Source organism: Diorhabda carinulata, chromosome 2, assembly GCF_026250575.1.
Source record: "Diorhabda carinulata isolate Delta chromosome 2, icDioCari1.1, whole genome shotgun sequence".
NCBI lineage: Eukaryota > Metazoa > Arthropoda > Insecta > Coleoptera > Chrysomelidae > Diorhabda > Diorhabda carinulata.
The window spans coordinates 35451418-35462224 of NC_079461.1; positions in this window are offsets into that span (position 1 = coordinate 35451418).

A 10807-nucleotide genomic window follows, 5' to 3' on the forward strand; every position below is an offset into this window, starting at 1 on the left:
ACGTTATCTTTAAATTAATAAAGCATCGTAGCCAGAATATCCTGTCATAAATTTCCGTCCTATCAATCGTTTTGTTCCTTGACTGTGACCCCGTCCTGTGTTTAAAAAGAAAAATAACAAAAGAACGAACCGGTAGAAAGGGGAGTCGTAGAAAAGAGTGCACACTTTTTATCGGGTAAAGCATCTAACGAGGGTGGTTGTTGGCAATATTCAGGGGGGTCAGATCTTTGATATGTCACGTCCGTTCTCGTTTTCCACGGCATCCCTTGATCACCTCGATATTGACACGCCGGTAAACTACCGCCGGAGTAATCTCGAAGTGAATACAAATCGACTGACCGTTACAGTATAAAAAGAAATAAATGGTAAGGGTTGTAAGTCACTATACGATGTTAATGTTAACAAAAAGTTTTGTTTCAATTTTTTTTGTCACAAAGTTTCAAAATTATTCATCGAATTTTGAATTAGTAAAGGATATTATATGGTCTTTCTAAAAATTATACGGAGTGGAATTTTGAGGTTAGAAAACAGGTAAATATCACTAGGGGCTAGATCTGGTGGGTGATCAACTCATTCGAAGTGAGCAATTTTCATTACCAGGATTTCCGTCAAAATTTGGTTTTTCACAGTGAATTGTGGATGAAGATGAAGAAGAGAAATGATGAAGTTCAATTTCCTTTTGGTAGGACGAACTTAGTCCCTTGCAATCCACTGTCTGGAATGTTTGTTCGTTTCAGTTTCAGTGTGTAGTGGTAGATTTGGGTTTTACCTACAATTTTGCTCAAACTATGTCAATGAGGCTTGAAAAATGTTCATTCGAATACTAGTTGAAGAAATGAAGATCAAGAGAACAGAAACTAGGAATTTCTCAGTAGTAAGATAAGATGAAACAAAGTACATTCGATTCGGGAGAGAAAAAATGTTTTTCGAATGGTTATAAAATCCATAACCCGAAAATTTTACTCCTCGGATTACGAATTACACGACAGAAAAGATCTAGGTCCAAGGTCTGACAATTACGTGGAAATTCGTTATGAAAGTGGACGAATATGTAAATATCCTGGGGTTTTTGTGATCCCTGAATACGAATGTATCGGTGGTGGCAGTGACATGCGAGGTACTTGGTGCCCGGAGTAGCTAGTTTCGTGATCTTCTTGAGCCCCTGTGGAAGTTAGTTTAGGAAGTGGACGAATATGTAAATATCCAGGGGTTTTTGAGATCTCTGAATACGAATGTATCGGTGGCAGTGACATGCAAGGTACTTGGTGCCCGGAGTAGCTAGCTTCGTGATCTTCTGGAGCCCCTGTGGAAGTTAGTTTAGGAAGTGGACGAATATGTAAACATCCAGGGGTTTTTGTGATCCCTGAATACGAATGTATCGGTGGTGGCAGTGACATGCGAGGTACTTGGTGCCCGGAGTAGCTAGTTTCGTGATCTTCTGGAGCCCCTGTGGAAGTTAGTTTAGGAAGTGTCTGAATATATAAATATCCTGGGGTTTTTGACGTCCCTATTGTGGATTTTCTTCAAAATTTTTTGAGTCTTCACCTTATTTGATCCACCATGGCGATTCACTGAAAACGTTCACTATTGATGGCTGCCAAATACACACTAAATAACGTCGGCGTCTTCAAACTTCTCGGACCATCCTCGTACAAAGTGATTAAGCTTTAAATACCATATATAGAAAGGGATACATACATTCATTTCAGATAGAACCAACCCTTATTTTAATCGATTTAATAAGTAACAGATATAAATGAATGGATGAAAAAATGTACAATATTTTGTTTGATTGTAACAAAATCATTCCTTGATTAAAAAATGATTTCGTAGTTGTGTTATGGTGAGTTTTTCCTATCTACAAAATAGCCAACGTCTACAATAATAAGTTTTGTATTTATGATGACCAACGAATCAATTAATAGACCGGCGGCAATCAGCTTGAAATATATCGGAAAACAAAATTCTACGGATCATAAAATATTTTTCTAAGACAGTTACTATTTCTCTAGAATTAGCTGAAAATCCATAACGACTAATTTTCTCCGAGGAATGTAGATCAAAAAAGTAATTTAATGGAAGAGGTTCATATACCCTAGTTAGTTCAAGGGCTATGACAATGTTCTGGTAGATCTTGAAGTTTAAATGTGGCGTTCAAACACTTAACTTTTTTGGTTCAACAATATTTATTATAAAAGACAAATTTTAAGGTACTGCAACTCCAATACAAGTGACGGATTTACAAATTGGCCGCCTGTAGGCTATTAATTTTTGATTTTTTTGATCATTTTTCATCAAAAAATCTCAATTTTGTAATTTGAACACTAAGAGTTCCATGATTGCGCCATCTTTCAATGAAACAAGAATTTAACACTTAACTATCGAAGCTTTTGGGGTAGAGTGTTTGGTTTGAGAAAAAAATAGTTATTCTAATTCTTTGATCAATATTTATAGAGAAATAATTATTGGAAATTCAAAAATTTTGTAGGTAGTTTAAACATTTCAGTAAGGCAGCCATATTGCAACACTGAACATATGATACAAAGTAAATACGACAGTTATTCTTTGGGTTGTTCTAAAATAAGCGTTATTATCTTTGATTAATCTGAAAAATGGTATATAAATCGTGTTTTATGCTGGGATGTAAAAATACCACGACCATAATACCTGATAAAGTTTTTTTTTTTTATTCAATAAATATACAATAAAAATGGTTTGGTTGTTTTGAAGATCCTACGAGATGTAATTATTTTTTTTTTCCAGGTTGTATGTAAGTATCAATGAAATTTAACATATTTTATAGTAATTATGCTATTAATTTTTAACTTGATTGAAAGGTTTATTCGCTTTATTCATATAAATAGAAAAAAGTTTTATTTATACGTAACTGATAAAGAAAAACCGTATTATAACAGCACACAGTATGTTGCCGGCAACGATAACCTCGTGATCATCAAGCATACAACTGCTTAATGTTTTTATTAAACATATGACGTCACAACTGAAAACCAATGAGAATCGTTTTCTTATGTAGTTGAAAATTTGAAATTTTTGCGATTTTCAATTTATAATGCATATCAAAAACTTATAAAATAAAGAAGAAATACCCTAGAAGTACCAAAACCAATCTTTTCAGTGTGAACAATATTTTTTTAATTGAAATACAACATTACTTGACAAATTTACCGCCCCTTGAAATAAGCCACCCTTGGCTACAACCTACTCAGCCTACTGGTGAATCCCCTACTGCCCAATATCAATATGCAATGAAAAAAAACTCTACTAGTATTACTACGAGGATATATTGAAAAATTCTTAGATTACTATAGAACCAAACAAAATTTCAATGTCAAAATATTTTATTACTCAACATATTGTCCATTTACAAACCAGACCTCCACAGCTTTTATTATCTCCTTGTTGGAAAAAAATTTACGTGAGATTATAGACGGACGGAGCCAAATCTGGTGAATAAGGGGGCAGTTCTAGTAATTAAAATCCTAAATCACGAATTTTTTGCATGGCAACATGTGATTTGTGTACAGAGGCGTTGTCCTACAAAAACAAAATACCTTTGGATAGCTTTCCGCGTCTTTACTCTTTAATTTTTTTCCCGTAAAGTGGTCAATAATGTCGAATAGTAATTTCTAGTTATTGTTCTACCCTTATCCAAAAAATCAATCATGATTACTCCATGGCAATCCCAAAAAACTGAAGCAACAACTTTTCCAGCAGATTTTTGGACACGAAACTTCTTAGGTCTTGGAGAACCAGAGTATTGCCATTCCATCGATTGTTGCTTTGTTTTTGGATCGTAGAAATGTATTCAAGTCTCTTCCATAGTAACAATTCTTCTATTCTTGCACGCTTTTGGTCACCATCAAACATTTGGGGAAACATTTTGCAGCAATTTTTCTCATGTCGAAATTGACGTGAACTATATGATGAGGATGTTTTAAAGGATAATACCGGTTTCCAAAATTCAATTTTTTATTGAATAATGATACAAAAAGACAATCTTAATATTCGAGTTTTAGCCCATCGTGTCTTATGGTTGTAAGCCAACGTTCAGCATCTTCTTTGTGACCTTGGTAAAACCATTCTCTGGTTAGATATTCCGTTTATCAAATATGTAAACAGTGTTCAAATCGGACGGATTAATGGGAACGAAATGAAGTTCAGCTCTCTGACTAAAATGATAGGACCCTATATTTTGGTATGTCAAGGGATATGGGAACAATAAGTTAATATTGACAGCGCTAGTTCAGTAAGTTAGTGCGGCTCACCCTGTTATCTCTTATCTTGTTTGTTTGTTTTGTGAAAGTTTCTGATTTTATTGGAACCAGACGACGATTATTTCAAGAACTGTGAAAGATTAGGCCGCACTCCCAATTAATTTCAAAATAGATAGAAATATCTTATGTTACAGAAAAAAAAATAAACGTATAAAGGGTTTTAATTTTAGTTAATTTACGACAATTAATATATAAAAAACAAACGTGATGATTGGTTCAAGAGTGGACTGCTGAAAGCACACATCATCTCGATTCAATTATACGAGGGTGGTTAAAATATAAAATCTTATTATAAAATATTTTATTATTATAGTCTCCTTCATATTTTACATACTTTTGCCACAACTCCGGGAGTTTTAGGTCGGTTTTATTGTAAAAATATTTCGGTTTGTCACGTAACCATCCGCATATGTATTTTATGTGGGACTTGGACGATCTCTCGAGGTTTGCGAAGCTTCTAAAAGTTTTTGTAGATAATCAATTTGTTTATCAACTCTATTTCTGTATATCCATAGCCAGTTTTCTATCCTTATTCTTACCGAATCCATCTTTACTTCATCTAATCATCTCTTCCTCTCCAACCTTGTGGTCATTATATCATTCCAGTTTCTGGTTCTCCTTTACATATGTGTCAACTATTTTATTTTTGCTTTTTTTTATTATATGCACCACATTCTTGCCTTTTAGTACTTCTTCTTTTTTTGTTTGTTCTTTTTTTTATAGATTTTTTCAATTTTCAGCATCATCCCGACCTCTTCCTTTGTCATATTCATATTTAGAGTTTGTTTTCCTTTTTATTTCTTTACTTTCTACTTCATCTGTTAACACGAATTTATTTACCATTCGAATTCAAATCTTTGTCTTTTCTTTCTACATTTTTTAGACTAATTTTTCGCCTTCTTTTATCGATTTCAACAATTTTTCTTTCTTTTTTTAATAATCATCGTCAAGCTGGTCAAGATAGCCATTAACTGCCGCCATCATCTCTTCATTGTTGGAAAATCTTTGACCACCGAATCATTTTCTCAAGTCTGGGAAGAGATACTAATCCGAAGGGTGTAAATCTGGCGATTAGGGTGCATAAGGTAGCAATTCAAACTTCAATTCATCAATTTTGGCCATTGCAATAACGGATGTGTGAGCTGGTACATTGTCTTGATGAACCAATACTTACATTGAAGTCAAATACGGATGTTTTTGCCTGATTTCTTCGCTCAAACTTTGCAATAAGTTCTCATAATAATGATTTTTCCTTTTTCAAGATAGTTAATGAAATTTATCCCAAGGGTATTCCAAAAAACCGACGCCATAACCTTGCCTGTGGATGGAACGATCTATGCCTTCTTTGGAGCCGGTTCTCCCTTTTCAGTCCATTGTTTTGATTGCTCTTTTGTTTCCAGTGTGAAGTGATGGACTCACGTTTCATCCATGGTTATGAAACGGCGCCAAAATTCTGAATTATTTCTGTGAAACATTGTCAAATGGGGACAGCCTCGTTTGAGCTATTGTGTATTAAACCATTTTAGTAATTGCATGTTCTATCTTTCTTGTGGTGAAATAGTTCTATATGCCTTCCGAACTCTTTTCTGACAGTCTTATTTTGTAGTTAGCTACGAACCATACACGATATCTTTTATACGACCCCAAAGAAAATAATTAAGTTTTCGAAGTTTTTAGATAGCGAAATTCGACCCCATTTTCTGAACACCCTATATAAATTTTTGTCAAGGTTTTCACAGATTTTGAAAGCTGTAAGTGTTATTTGTCCAAATCCCAAAAATATTAGAATTAACTCACTTAAAATTAGAAATATAATTTTTTTAGTGGATGTGTCCAAAAATTTCGAAAATGTGAAATAATTAAAAAATGATGGACTTTAGACATACGATGCCTTATATAAAATAATATTTAAATTTTGCGTAGATTAGAAAAATTAAATAAAAACCATAGCATTCCGTTTAAAATAACGAAGTTTGGGTCCAATTCCGGTATAACCAAAAGTTTCAGAAAACTTTTTCGTTCTTATAAATGTGAACCATTTCAAAAAATTTTCTTTTTCGTGTTTTACATTTCGTTTCAAGAATTTTTGAATCTTTATATTTGAATGTTTTTTGATATTACATGGTTCGTTAACGCAGTTTTATTTTTTTTTATGTTTGTGTTTCTTGTAAATTTAATAATGAAAACACGCAAACTAGAACATTCTGTTTCATATAAAATTAAGTTACAATCAACTCACGCAATATTATTTGATATTTCACAATTTCCTTTTTAGACGACGCCATCCAAAAGTTCTGTTTTCATTTACACTCCGAAAGTTGCGTTTTGAGTATTCCATGTAGTAAAAGTGACAGTTCCGTACTGCAAAACACTCTCGGGACGCTCTGGAGTACACAACTTTAACTTCCTTAAATGTGACAATGTTGACAGTTGACAGATTCATTTCGATGATTTTTAATTTTCTGAAATTATTTGTTTTGTCTAAATTAATGAATGATGATGAAAAATGATTAATAAATTAATATTGACATTGCAAATATCATTAAGTACATTATATTGTTGAATAAATAGAATGTTTATAATTCTATATTATTTATTTTCTTCCCAAACTATTATTGACTCATATATTGTCATCAAAAGCGAAGAAAGTATGAAAAATTTCAAATCAGTAGGTTGGAAAATACGCTCTAAAAAGAAAAACAAACAAAGTAAGTTGAACAAAATGTGATAATATATCTTCATTTGATGTGGAAGTACTACAAAAACTTCTTTAATGGTAGAAATGTGAGATTTGTTGCAATATTTTTCACAAGGAAAGTATATGACGAAATAATCATTAAAAAGAAAATTCTTATCAATTACTTTCACCGCCACCATTCGTAATCGCGCCACTGCAGACAATAATATAAGCTATTACTATTCTATTGCCCTTCTCGAATCGTCGTCGAATAAGCGGTAAGCTCTTTAAATACCTTCCGAGAGGACGATTTCAGCGATATAATAATTTTTGTGATTGCGTTTCAGACGACAGAACTAAATTAAAAAGTTATTAAGGACATCTCGGATTAGGAATATTTGAATAATATATAGGACAAATGTTTGGTAAATAAAGTATCGTTCAATTTGCTGTAGGAAACGTTAACTGTAATATAATTTTATTAAATCGGTGGATTTGTAAAAAGTAGATTCCGTGAGCTAACACGTTCACCAATCAGACATCATCGACTTTACTTATCATACTTCTGGCTTCAAAAATTTTGCTTCGCACTTACAAAGGAGGTACTCGGTTTCATTTGGTTCCATACAGAAGCCATAAAAAGCATAAAAGAATACCAGAAACTCGTCTTTGTTCAATGAAAAGACCTTTTCAGATCATCTTTGATTGCTTCAGACCAGGGCTCTTATTCCAAGTTTCTGATTTCTTCGTTTCCCCATTTCTTTATATCCACGAAGTTTTGAGAAACTTATGAAAGGTTGTGGTCCTATGAAAGGAATTGACCAGCCTTTTTTGTAAATAATAAATCGCAGTATGACTTTCTAGATCTGTTAAAACAATCATTTTTTAGGTAAAAACTTCTAAATTATAAAAAAAATTTTGATAAAGCTCTAATACCATTTTTCAATAGGTTCGTCATTATCGGAATTTGAAACCATGAAATATTGTTTGTGGGATAGTTGTGTGAGGTAAATTTGGATAGGTTCAAATTCTAACCATTAAATATATCCAAAATAAATACCAAAGGCTAGTTTTTCTTCAATTGATGACATTGGCCTACAAATTAGAAAGTCGCAGGACGATTTTAATTTTATAGGAAAGCTTACCACGCAAGAACTTGAGTTTGAAACCCATTCATAAGTACTGTAACATGCCATTCGGCTTGATACGTTTTCCTTCAAAAATTTTGTATATTTGAATTAATTTGTTATCAAGTGGTGATTTTATTCTTTATATTCGCTGTTCTACAGCTGCCAGATTGGGAGTTTCCACAACAACCACCAGACTACAAACTTAACATCAACTTTAACATCTGGGAATCCAAGTGGGGGCTGCTATATATTTTTAATATATAGAAGAGTTGTTATTAATTTATAACTGCTTTTGTTCGTAGTGGATACGTAGTTGACGCGAATTTATTATTTTTTTCAATAAATTTATTGGTTGCTGAAACTTTTTTTATTGTTATTAGCAATAAATATTAATTTGGACAATCATGTCCAGCAAAATTTTTAGATTGTTGGCGTCCAATTTAATATTAATTGTTCACCCCATTAGTATACTTTAATTGAGGACGAATACCACTTCCTGAGGTAGGAGGTTCAAGGTTACAAAATTTATTGTCAATTTAAAATGTGGGGTACGAATCTGGTTTACGTGAGACCTTTTCTAGTATAGCAGTATACCAAGTATCTGGTGTAAAGATACTTACGTCAATAATGAAAAGTTCGGAGAAGAAACGGGATGGTTGCAGCCCCCACCTGGATTCCCAGATGTTAAAGTTGAGGTTAAGTTTGTAGTCTGGTGGTTGTTGTGGAAACTCCCAATCTGACAGCTGTAGGTAGGTAGAGGAAGGATTCGAATCAATATTTTGCCACCAAGATATCGGAACAATGAAAATTTGAACTATAGATAATTGTTTTTTACCAACAACCCCGTAATCAAGTATACAACGTAACTGGATTCAATTTCCCTATTGGAAACTCACAAAAAAAAAACAAGTACAGCGCATTACAGCGTCGACGTTTATTTTTGTTTGAATTACAAGCTCTTGAAACGTTTACGTTCAAATACTCTATTTAAGAATAGAGTAACTGCGGTATAGAGCGACTGAAATTAGACCAGGTGCTTAGCACATTTACTGTATTAATAGGGATGTTGAAGTTTGTGATAATTTTACATATTTTTCGGGTAATATCTACGACAAAGTCGTGTTTTATAATTTCTAATTTACGTCCTTCAACACCAAATATTTTACTGTTAATAACTGAATAAAAACAGGGAAAATAACAGAGGAACTAGAAAGAAAAGGATATCCAAAAAAATTGAAAAATAATACTAAAAAAGAGTGACATTAAAGTGAGATTACAAGGTACAATATTAGATAAAACGCATACAAATAAGGGTGTTAAGCAGGGAGACCCAATGTCACTATTCAATATGAATCTGTGAAGGAATTCTGAGAAACGCAGGACTAGCGACAGAGGGAATTGATAAAATCGATCAACAAATCACGGACAGGAAATAAATGCAGAGAAAACAAAATATATGAAAACCAAAACAGAGAGCAAACCAACTGAAAACTAGCAAATACAATTTTGGAACAGTATCGACCCTTAACTATCTAGGAATAACGTTGGGACAAACAACCAAAGAGAGGATAAAGGATAGGATATAAAAGGGAAGAAACAAAAACCTACTAAAAAACAAAAACATAACCAAACAAAACAAAATAAAAATGTACAAAACCCTAATAAGACAAAGAATGGAAACGCGATGGAAACAACAGTAATAAACAAAAGAGAGAAAAGAATGGAAAGAAAGATAATGAGAACTATAACAGGTCCAAATAGAATACAGTAGGGAGAAAGAAGAGCGAAGAAAAACGAAGAAATAGAGAGAGAACTGGGGAAGGAGAATATGGTGAGATACATAAAAGCACAAAGGCTCAACTGGACCGGGCACATAATGAGAAGGAAACCAATTGACATGATCAAAAGAATAACGCAATGGATCCCAATAGAGGGAGACTTATTATAGAGAACTGGAGGGCAAAATTCCGGAGCGGAAAAGAATGGAAAATAATAACAAAAGCAGCCAAAACCAACGACAAACTATAAAGAAAATAAGAATTAGAAAACGAGGAGTAATCCACTTAAAAAAAAAAAGAATTTAGAGCGCCAAAAGGAATAGTCATAATCCACATGGGATTGAAAGGCTTGATGATGATGAATAACGAAGAAGCAGTTTATTGGTTTAGCACATAACGATGAAAACGTTCAATATTGACGGCTGCGAAACCAAAAACTGAACACCTCGGCGTCTTCAGACTTGTTCTATAAATTGTGCAGTTTCAAGAAACTACCGCTATCTATAAGTTAGGCCAGATACTTTTGGGACTACTAGTGATATTTGTTAGCTCAAATTTGATTCTTCTTCTACATTTTCCTCGTTCCTTCTAGTGGCACTGTTGGTTCGTTCTTAAGGGCGTTTCAATATCCTGACATATCCAGACGTTGATCATTGAAATTTTTATGATTTACGATTAGGTTTTTGATCTAATTAAAGACAATTTTCTGCGTCTTTTTGGTCGACAGTATCTGATTTTTTTATTTATTTATTGTTATTTAAATAATCCGTACATCCAGGCCTATGTAGTGAGGGTCATATTAAAGTAACGATTTCCACTTTTTCCACTATAACAATGTCGTTAGGCACCCGCATTGCAAATAAGCATCAGTGTGAACACGATTGGTGTGGGGCAGAAGACCGCGATTTTCCAAGAAATAATACCGAA